This window comes from Melopsittacus undulatus, chromosome 8 (assembly GCF_012275295.1).
Source record: "Melopsittacus undulatus isolate bMelUnd1 chromosome 8, bMelUnd1.mat.Z, whole genome shotgun sequence".
Classification (NCBI taxonomy): domain Eukaryota; kingdom Metazoa; phylum Chordata; class Aves; order Psittaciformes; family Psittaculidae; genus Melopsittacus; species Melopsittacus undulatus.
This window is the reverse complement of record NC_047534.1, coordinates 12422774-12434821: the sequence shown is the minus strand read 5'-3', so window position 1 is coordinate 12434821 and position 12048 is coordinate 12422774. Positions and strand designations below refer to the sequence as shown.

Genomic DNA, 12048 nt, shown 5'->3' with positions numbered 1-12048 from the left:
AAACAACCATAAAGTATACCTCTTAAAGAAAAAAGGGGAAAAATATCCATTAACCCTTACTTTACTCCTTACATAACAATTGTTAATACATTCTTTCAATTCTCCTCCCCATCCCTTTGGGAGAGGAGAGAAGGGAAGGGTGGAGTGAGAGACAGGCTGCATGGCTGAGGTTAAACCACAACACAATGACATTTCAAAGATAACAAAAACTTGCATACATATTAAAATGTCCAAATACGAATATATATTTAAGCGTAAGTGTTCCGATAGTACTATGCATCATTAAAGGAAAAGACATACTGCACCACTGTTGAAGAAGTTGGCTCCAAAATAGCTGAATTAGGAAGTTTTATCTAACCATCCACTACCAGACACCTAGGCAGCTGTATACAACAATCTATAACTACAGAGAAAATATTTACCTGGCAAAAGATCCAATAAAACATGAAAAGACAAACTGGAATCAATGAGAAATGAACTGGATTACTAGACAGAAACATATTCTTGCATGTGTTCAAGCTACTGGGAAAGTAATAGGGCCAGCAGGTATAAAAAACTTCCAAATATCTGCTTACTCTTTCATGATCCAATCATAGCTATCTTGTTAATCAGATTGGATTACATCCCAGATATTAATTTGGCAAACAAAACAGGCTGATTCAGTCTTTCCCCTTCAAATATGCTGAAAACAATCTGCCACTGATAATCTTGCCATGCATGCGCTCCTGGAAAGCCATCTGATCAATTTACACCTATTGATAGTAGAAGTCTAAACTCAAATACAAATGACATAAGGCTTTCCCTATTCATTAATAACCTGTAAACTCATTCTCTGCTTCCCAAGGAGCGCTGAAATGCTGGCAACAGAAGGGAGATAGTTCAAAGAACTATGGACTCCTTTCAACTATAAATAAACAAATAGTCCATACATGAAGAAAAGATTGCTGGCTTAAGAACAGGCAAAAGTATAGCTTTCCTCACTGGCCATAAAATACCTGTTCTGCTGTTTGACTTTAGGAACACATGTATAGGGAGGATAGGGAAGGAAATATCAGAAATGAATTCTACCAATTCATTTTGGTGAACAGTTTCAGTAACCTGAGTCTTCCCGACTGATCTTCCCTGTAACAATGCTGGTAACACACCAATTTCTTGTTATACAAACAACGCTTGCACAGCAGCAACAGCTTTTTTGCTCGGGCTGAGACCCCCACACATTTCCACATCGACACCCCCAGGAAGCAGGGTAGTGACAGATGAGAGATGGGGAGAGGACATGGCTGCACAGCTGATCCACACTGCCCATTATTCCTTTTTTTTTTTTCCTCTTCCCTCCTCACTTAATAAACCCATGAGTTTTCTTGCTTTCCCCATTGTCTCATCAACCCCATCAGGCAGGTGGCTGTGGGGTTACCTGACTACCGGCCTCAGTCAACACACTACAGTGCATTACTGAGTCCTTTGGGTTTACATTCTTTCCCTTCTCCCTTGTTGTGGTCATTCTGTTAAGCATAGTCATAGCATCAGCTAGGTTGGAAAAGACTTTTAAGATCAAGTCCAACCATTACCTCAGCACTGCCAAGACCATCAGTAAACCATGTCACTAATGGCCTCACCTACATGGTTTTTGAACACTTGCAGGGACAGTGATTCCACTGCTTTCCTGGGAAGCCTGTTCCAACACCTGACCACCCTCTCGGTGAAGAGATTTTTCCTAATATCCAACTTAAACCTCCCCTAGTGCAGCTTCAGGCCATTACCTCTTGTCCTGTCACTTCCTACTTGGGAAAAGAGACAGACCCGTACCACACTACAACCTCCTATCGGGTAATTTTAGAGAACAATAAGGTCCCATCTGAACCTTCTCCAGATTAAACAACCCCAGCTTCTTCAGCCGCTCCTCATCAGATTTGTGCTCCAAGCCCTTCACTACCTTCACTGATCTTCTCTGGACCCACACCAGCAGTAAGCAGTGTTTTGGTTTGGATCACTGTTTCCAGACAGTCTCAATTCCTGAAAAGAATGCCCACAGCAAGCCAAATCCTGTATGATATCTGGGTACTAACAATGGAGGTTCATAGAAAGGGACAATCACAGAGCCCCATCCTCTGGATCCAAACATGGCCATGCACAAATGGACATGTTTCTGGCCAGGAAAAAGTAGGGAAAAAAAAATCCAAAAAACTTTTAGGCATAGAGTTCCTTCTAAAGTGCATGTATGTTCAAGAAGTGAGGTTTCTGTATGGAAAATAAATATTTCCAAGTCCATACAATGCTCATACAATACATCCAAGATTTACTATCTTGACACAGTCAAGGAAAACTATTTATTTTCATACTCCTCAGTCACTGTATTCTCTCTTTTAGGAAGGTTTTGTGATTTTCTAAAACTGTGAATTAATCAGAGAAGTTGCAAGCATTTATAGATTACAACTTGTGTGTTTATTTTACCTTTTGGAGAACTGAGAAAGACAAGTTTGCAAGTGTTCTATTAATGCTGTTCTGTTAAGTTTAATCAGCTAATGTGCAACCTGTGTATCAGTCAATAAATGAAATGCTGTCCAGCAATTTGAAAGAAAGAAAATCAGAATGCATTGGCTAGGACTTGGGAATAGAAAATTAATGGAGAATATATATACCCCAATTTAATGAGACAACATCTGCAAGATAACTTGTCTAATAAAAAGTGTATCAGCAAGCCTGATGCATAAGAGCAGAAAAATATGTCTTTTTTAAATGGTATCATCTGGGAGCTTTATGCAAGAATAAATACTCTTATCGGCTGGATAACTCGTGATTCTCAATGAGTGCAGAACACTAAACGGCTTCCCGCAGTGGTCTTATTATATAAAGTTCTCCTAGGAGTTACTCTGCTGTGTATTTCTGCCCCATATCCCAACAAACATTGACCTACTCCATTTATTGTCATCATGGCTAGATTTCACCTAGCTTAATGAACTGATTATACATTTCCAAACACAGAAAGCACGTTTTGAGCAAGAATAAGTGAAGCCAATAATGACAGTTTGTAACAAAGATTTAAGTTGAATGCTCAGCGCTTTAAACCTCCGGTTAATTATTTTTGCATGTAAAATCAGAAGTAATACAAATTCTACACACCTTTTTCCCTTCCTCTCTGCCTTCTGCCAAAGTGACCTTAGCTTTTAAACTTTTTAAAAAAATATATCCAGTTGAAATACTAAAGTTATATCAGGCTATTAACATCCTGTGAGACTATATTTTCCTATGTCCAAAAAACATTGTGACGTTTGAGATTATTAAAATAGGTAGTGATTAAGAACATGAGGCTCAACTCAAAGAGATGAAGTGAAAAGCTTTTTTAATCATGAAGATGTATAACTTTATTTTCCACACTGTTGAAATTACAAACCTTATTCCATAAGGAAAATTCAACATGAGAGTTAAAAAGTAGTCAAAATGGCTACTGATTACAGGCACAGTTCTGTTCATATCCTATGCTTGGAAACATTTGCCTACAAAAACATACCTGGCTCCTAGCAAGAAGCTGAGAATAACTCATATTACAATAATTTTACCACACTGCAAAGCAATACCTCTCCCTACTGCTGTGACAGGCAGAGCTCATGAGATGGCGCACATCCCTGCATGCACAGTCATACAGGCTAGAAACAGCCTACATTGTCTTTTGCCTCTGTCAGCTCATACTAAAATACAGTTCTAAAAACCTGCATTTCAACACATTTTCTAGGTAATTAATATGAAATATACATATTTCTTATCTTAAATAAAGGTCTCTAACTTCCAGCTATGTTTTTGGTTAATGTGTCGTTGAATTTTCACTATGTGCTAAAAGCATACAAAGGCATTTAAAAAAACTGCAAACATAAAGAGGAAACAAACAAACAAAAAAACCCAAAACAAAACAAAACAAAAAAAAAAACACCAAACAAACCTATTACCCATTAAAACCCTAATGCCTAGTGGCTTTGGCACCCTTCATTAGTAGGGAACTCCAGCTTCTTCTGCAGTTACAACAATCTGGATGTGTAAGAACAAATGACCTACCTGCAGTCTCCAGACTACAACCTGCAGGCTTTCTCTATTCTGATGACCTCAGGGTGTGCCCCTTACACTTACAACTACTGTTTATGGAATTGTTTTCCTCTCCTGAGCCATTACAACAGCACACTCCTCCTCCCAGCAAGGCAGCTGTTGGGTGGGAAATGCTGGGTTCACTGAGGCACAGCACCCCCTCTGAGGGTGGGAGCCAGCACTGGCTGTCACTGGCCAAAACCAGCTACAGTCCGCCCCGACCGCCCTGCAGCCCTCACTGCGGGCTCCATCATAGCTGCCCTGCTCCAAAACATCATCCTAGCAGTGAGGTACATAGCTCCCTCCCGCAGGCCAACTCAACTGCCCCCGCTGCCCTTCACCTCGCCAGAGCAACTGGGATGGACTCAACTCCCAGTTTCTGCATTAGTATTTTCCTCAGTGATTGAAAGTTTGTGTTAGTAGGCAGCAAGTTAAATGAAAGAAAGATTCCTGACTCCACAATTTTGCTCAAAAGAAAGAGATAACTTTGTTCACGTCAATGTAAGACTTCCCTCCCCCTCCAGTGTTCTTTAGACCTGGTCCAAAACCAAAACCAAACAACAAACCCTCATAACCTAAGAGGCTTCCCCCAGCTTTACAGCAGGAAACATAACGAAGGGTCACAGCCTGAAAATGCTGCCATGGCCCTGGTGGGCTTTTACTTTGTGCACTCCTAGAAACTGTGGGAGACAAAGTGAATCAGGTACTCAGCAGAAATCAAATGCTTTTTCTTGTTACTCAGCCTCTGCAGCTATTAGGGTTAGCAAGCACCACGAAGAAAACACAAATCTGAAAAAGCAGCAATTCTACTCTATCATTCCTCATAAAGCCTCCCGCATCCTAAATTGAAAAGCAACAAAGAAGATAGGGAAGGAAATATCAACTTCAAACTTACTTTTCTCTAAAGCACCAATGATCATTACACACTTTGGTACAAGCATACAATATTACACTCTGAGATACAGTTAATATATTTAAATCCATGTCATTTTGGCCTTGGTATCTGGCCAAAGAATCGTTGCAAAGAATCTGGTAGAATCTAGGAGTAGGAGGAGGAAGAGGAGGGAGTGAGCTAATGGCTGCGTGGTTTCCGATTTACAAGCTGGGCTTAAACCATGACAGTGTGTTCTTCCCTCTTCATGTAATTCAAGAGCCAATTCCCCTCTGTGTTTTTATACCTGTTGACAAGTTAATAGTCAGATGTAGGCAAAAGTTTAACATGGCTTTAGTCTCCCACAAATTCTTTTCTAGTTAATTTTGGCAGATAATTAGCATGAGACATAAGTTCTCATTCTCCACTTGGTTGTTTTGTTCCCCCCCCCCCAAACATCTGAGAATTTCAATTTTATGTTTAGCTGAATATTGAAGCGAAAGATTCCTTGTCCCCTTCCTCATTCCCAAGTGATATTCAGTTCATTGTATGCAGGCAAAGTACATATAAATACATTCCAAAGTAACTTGTGCATCCATTTACTTCAGTGAAAATATATGTTTTTTTATTAATTTATATAAAGGTATTAGGTAATTCAGAATGCTATTTCTAGCTTAGTGAGCTTGTTTAGGAGTTACTGGCAGGAAGCCATCACATATTTAATGCAATTTATCTCAAAGCAAAGGAAGTTAAAAATTATGGTGATTGCTTTCTAGTTTTTAAATTCATATAATGCAAACATCAGGGCTGAATGCAATAGCAGATAAAGGAATGTTTTAATGCCATTTAATGCTCTGATGTTAAAAAGGCTAGAAAGAGAATCAGCTGAAGGGAATGACTTCCAAACCTGGGAAATGATAAAAATTAGCACTGTTTTCAAAAAATAATAAAAAAAAGGTTTCGTTGAGTATTGGTTTTAGGCGGCAATCAGATTTTCTTAATATATATATTATGATGGCTTTTTAAACTTCATCCTACTCAATGAAAAACTGACATTTCAAAAGTACCAACTACTCAAAAGGCTCACTGTCTTTGAAAAAAAAAAAAAAAACACCTGAAACTGAAAGTTTTTCTCAAATGACACTGAAATTAACAGTACCACAGAAAATACATTTTTGTATTCTGTATTCTGCACATGCATGTAACAAAAAATTTGCTAGTTTGCTGACTGATGCCCTCAATAAAATTTGTTTACAACACATGCTAATCTATGTCGTAACAAGGATTACATTTATATTCTGCCTGAAGAGGAACTAGGTATTTCATCAGTATTAAAGGACTCCATCCCCTGGCAGTCTTCAAGACCAGGTTAGATCAAGCCTTGGGTAACATGGTTTAGTGTGAGGTGTCCCTGCCCATGGCAGGGGGGTTGGAACTAGATGATCTTGAGGTCCTTTCCAATCCTAACTATTCTATGATTCTATGACTCTGGAAAAAAAAAATGGTGTATCTTTTCTGTGGTTCTTTCTCCATTCCTTTACACCTTCTCACAGGAGTTTTAGTATGAAAAAGTTGTCCTTAAAAGACTAAACAGCCCCTTCAAGAACTAATTGTCTACAAAGCCTTAGAAATTATTTCAATATTTACCCAACTATATTCAAAATGAGTATTTGAAAAAAATCTTCTCCCAATAAAGATAATTTATGTGCAAAAGCAATCATGTTTACACATAGTACACGGGTAGAAAATTTAATGGTTAAAGTTGGAACACATTGGCAAAATGACAAAATGTAGTAAACCCTTTTTTATGGAATCTGCCTCTAGTGTAATAAATCTGCCTTCTAGTATAATAAATATACTATCTGTGTCCCATATGTGTGTACTCAGCATATGCAAAAGTCACACAGCCAAACACGTTGACACTTCAGCAGGAGATCAAATTATTGTTTTGGCACTTCTGTCACGCCTGTCATTTCAATTCCACTTTATCAAATTACAGATTGCTAGATAAAGTTGGATTAAAGGGAAAGACAGACACACACACAGAGAGGAGCAATTGTCATCACTTCAGTTGTGAAATTCCATAATTGCATGTCAGTGTCAGGAAGAACAAGAGAGCAGTAATAGGACTGACATGAGAATCATTCAAATCAAGGTTTCCAATAAGGCTTTGCACTGTGTCAAGCCACATGTCAGGAAATGGACTGGATTTCTGAGTATTTCCTCACATTAGAACTGTCAATATTTATCAAGTCAACTAATGCTGCGTGTTAAGTTCTAGGGCAAATTTCTGTTTCCTGTTTTCCTTAAGTAGTGCTTTTACTAGCAAAGAACATAAACTTTAAGCCATAGGAGAGAAAAATAACTTTCCTTTAGAAATATCACTAAAAGTAATATGAATAACAATATATTATACCTGAACAACTTAGACTATAGGTCTTTCTTTTAGAAATATCACTAAAAGTAGTATGAATAACAATATATTATACCTGAACAACTTAGACTGAGTCTGTTCCTGAGTTTTAGGGTACCTATAATGCAACAAATCTTGCATCCAAATCACTGTGGAGGAGTCAGACATGAATTTCAAGTAATGTTTCTGGTAACAAACAAACAACCCACCACCACCTTATCTAATTTTACTTTTTTTGTGGAAGTTGTGAATACTTCCAGCTCTGTACTGAGGAAGACTCAAGAAGCAACATGCAAATCTGACTTACATGATCCAAGATGTCAGTGAAACCTCTGACATACTGTGACAGGCGGACACTATTCTTGGAACAGCTCATTATTCTCACCTCTGGGTTACTCCCCCTTGGTTTTGAATTCTATGATCAATCCTCAGTACTTTATGAGGTCCTGTCATATGATGGTCCATTAATACTCCTCACTATCTGTACCACCGTTAAAGAGGCAAAACAAATAGAAATCATTTGTTTACTCTCATAGACACCAGGAGGGTCATTAATGTTCAAAACTTCCTTAGATTCACTTACTCTTATTCACTGATGGGAAGCTCCTAAACAGTAAAGAACGGGATTATGATGAAAAGAAACAGTATATAAGTATATCCATATCTTAGATGGCAGTAGTTGAGTCAGTCCCTCCATGATACTTCTTATCAGCACCCGTCATCACTATTTGATACACTTATTAATTGCCTCACAGAGTAACTGGAAGAACAACATTAAAGAAATGGGATAAATTTTCTTCCTACTACTAAGAAAGTATTTTTCGCTTAAATTTTAATGGAAAACATTTTCATATGATCATTATAAATTAATTAAAACAAAACCAGAGAATAGGTAAAGCTAATGCAGCTTTTTCCCATTTTGTCTCAGATTCCTTTTGTAACCTTGCCTATGTCTCCCCTTCACACTTCTAGTTCCCTATATTTAACATGAGCAATATAAATGTAAGTACTTTCCTCACAGGTGTTTTTAATTTGTTTGTAAAGTACTTGGAGATCCTCTGACAGAAGGTACTAAAAAAAATAAATTACAAAATATTTTCCACAGCAGCCATAGAAAAGGAAAGGCATTACTGCCTGTACCATATCCTGCAGAAGGTAATAGGGAGTTATGAAACATTATGTCACTACAGGGAAATTTTCTAACTTACTGACCTATCATGTTATTGGCCTAATGCATACCCATAAAGTCTATTGCTCTCATAAAGCCTCTGCACTCTGAGCTCCAAAGTGGTAAATTTTAAAGTCAAGATGCATCTCAAAAATGTTCTCTTCATGAGCCACTTCTCAAGAACAGAAAAAGAAGCAAGTTATCCAGAGTGACCTTCAGCCACAAAGCCAATAACACTTAGCTGCTAGTTAACAGTCAGCATTACATTTCCTGCAAGGAATACTGAGGAGAATGTCACTGCACATTACAGCAAAAGTGAGTCTATTACTAACAAGAGTATGCTAAAATAAAAATGAAGAAGCCAAAGCTGAAGAATAAAACATTCCTAGCACAGTAAAAAACAGCTGAAACAAAATTCTCCAGCATAGAAAGGTCATCATAAGCTGACTTCCCATTCAGTTTTCAAGTCTCAGTTTTCCAGGCAACTGCTCAGATGAAATGAAGATGTGAACTGAGATTAAATAAAAGATTAGTAAGATTCATTAGGGGCAGGTTTTTCAGGCAATGGCAGGTGATGAAGCTGGTGTAAGAGAAAACAAAAACAAAAAAAGGCTTCACATATTAATACCCTGTAAGACTGGGGAGCAAGACTAGAGTTTGGTTATATCTAATCTTCCCTCTTCAAGATTGTATAGGAATCCACTTGGTCATCCTTTTGGCAAAACAGCCAATATCCTTATTGATTCTCTTCATTCACAACCATTTAGTTATACTGGAAAACGTGGGCAGAAGAAAAAAAAAACAAAACAAGCACCAAACAAAAAACTATCATCACCCTTGAAAGAGCAAAACTTCATGCTGAAAAACGCCACAGGCTTTGCAATTATGACCCAAATTCCAAAACATCACGCAACTAGCTTCAGAAATCGATGTATTTTTACAAAACTCACACTTGGTGGTTTTTATCAGGTTTTGTTCTGTGAAAATTTAAGACATGTTTCTACATATGTTTCTTTGAAAAGCAAAGCTAAGACGTTTCCATGATCACGATTCATTATAGATCAAATGTCACAATACTCAGAAAGAATGTATAAGATCAAAACAGAACAGGTTAGGTGTGACAAGCACAGCAAAGAATACCCATCTGGTAGGAAATGAGTCACTTGTGGGTCCACTTCTGGCACTGGCAAACACACTCTAGTAACGCACAATAATACAGGTCAGTTACAGCAGACCACTGATTATTTGTCACCTGATGCCTTCTTATAGTCCATGGAATATTTTCAATCTGTAGTCATTCTTGAACAAAGAAAAGTTGTGAACGCCCCATTCCTGGCACCGTTTTAGGCCAGGCTGAACAAGGCCTTGAGCAACCTGCTCTAGTGGGACATCTCTCTGCCTGTGGCAAGAGGGTTGGAACTAGGTAAGTGTTAAGGTCCCTTCTAACCCATTCTATGATCCTATAGTATTCTCAAATCTGAGAGCTTTCTTTCTCACAGAAAATTTAAGTAGAATCTTACATAAAAAGGTCAGTAGAAGTAACTATGAAAGGAGAGACAGATCATAGTGATAAAGTGGCTAGGATAATTTGCTATTTTGTCATTTTTGGAATATTTCAAAATGATTATAGATATTAAATTTTAAGTTTGCCTTCAGGTAATACTTTAGCCATGGTTACATAAATTTCTACTTCAAAAGTTAAAGAAACTTCAGGAAAAAGATTCCAAGAAAAGGCACCTTCCAGTTTTATATTTGGTTGTTGACTAGGAAAATTTGCCATTAATGACTAATGATATAGCACATTAGCAGTATATTCCGTTATGGAAGTGCAAATTATTAGATACTAATGATGCATGTCCTAATTGCAGTAGTTTGTTTTGATTTCAACCTAGATAAAAGAAAAATATTTATTTACAATGTTTCAGGTTCTATGAAGTACATTAAGCTCCTAATTTATGCTTTCAATAAACAAGAAACAATGCATTATCATTAACCAAGACTGATGTATCATTATTTGATGATCACTGTATAGGTCACCAGTAATATATATCCCAGGAATGTGAAATAGTTTGGCCACTTAAGCTTGGTAGAAGTTTCAGTTCTGGGACCAAACACAGAAAAAAGATAAAACCTAAAATGTCAACAGGAGAGGTATTTATTACATTCCTGTTCTTTTAAAATGCTTCAACAAGTTCACATAATGAAGATAAATTTGCCAGACAGTTCATTACATTAATTCTAGTTTCTATATTTGAAAGCTAGAGCACTGAGCAGGTGGTCATTGTTGTTGGATAAAAACTGTACATTTCCCAAGTCAACAACCAAACTATAGCACAAAACCTAGCAAACCTCATGTCTGTTCTTCAGTGATTAGTGAGGCAAGATCCCACATGAGACTGTAAACCTCAAGGCATCAATAGTTACAGTCAAAAGGATGAGAAATTCATGGCACTCAGCACCACAACATTGATCTCCAGCTCGTCGACCTTAATGATACAGTAAGAGAAAGCCAAATCAAGAGAGACTCTCCAGGCTTCACAGTAAGTTTGGACAGCCTGTGACTGGCTCCTCACCTTTGTGCCACTGCTTCTAAGAGCAAGAAGGGAGAAAAGTGAGCACAACAGGTCAGCAAAGTAATAAGGCATAACATGGGAATCTCATGCTCTTTCACTTCAATTCCCTCACTCAGGGTTGGGGTTGTCTCAGAAAAAGTGAGATCACATATTCTGCACTGGATGAGATTCCCCCTTCTGGGATCAGGCCTAAGCCAGTGAAGACAGCTCACTCCTTAGGAAACCATTCCAACTCAGAGCAATCACTGAAGCCAAAAAAAAAAAAGCATAAGATACACAGCACCTGTAATTTATACTGAGGTAGAAATCCTCCTATCATAAAACAATGGAAAAAAAGAAAACATCAGTTTTCTTGGAACAGGTTGGTGCACCTGTTACATAAAAGGAAGGCTGCAATAAAAAGAAATACAGCACACACATTACTATGACTGCAGTGCAAAGCCTACCAGGCTGTTAACTTTTCCCATTATTCAAGCAATAAAAAGAACCTTTTGGTTGTGTGGTTTAGTAGCTGCTACCCACACTGAAAAAGTTAGACCTCGGTGTTTAGAAATAAGGTCCCAAACTGCATTTTAGCATACTATAAACCAACAGTTTAAATACCTAGATAGTTTTGTAAAAGCTAATGCTCAAAACTGAAATCTAAATGCCTGAGTTTCACAGTAATGTGTACCAGCTGATGTTAGAGGTATTAAATTACACAGCATGTGCTCGCCATTTTTACAAACCCATTCACTACTTGACAGACAGATAAACTACACAGATTCAGTAATCCAGAACTGGATTCCAGCTCCATTTTAAAATGTTAGCAGGACACATAAACCAAACCAAAAACAAACCAGCTAACTTTCTTTAGTGAGAAAGGGTTCCTATTTATTTCTGACAATTTATTTTTTTTTTAAATTGAATACACTTCCATGTAAACCTTTTGTTTCTTGTTAGTTTTTAC

At 37.6% G+C, this 12048-nt stretch overlaps 1 protein-coding gene across 5 annotated transcripts in view; it reads right to left on the bottom strand.

The window, feature by feature from the left end:
• The window catches only part of RBFOX1 (RNA binding fox-1 homolog 1), a 1270800-nt gene that overhangs the window by 570682 nt on the left and 688070 nt on the right, over positions 1-12048 (bottom strand). The gene's annotated exons all lie outside the window — the stretch shown is intronic.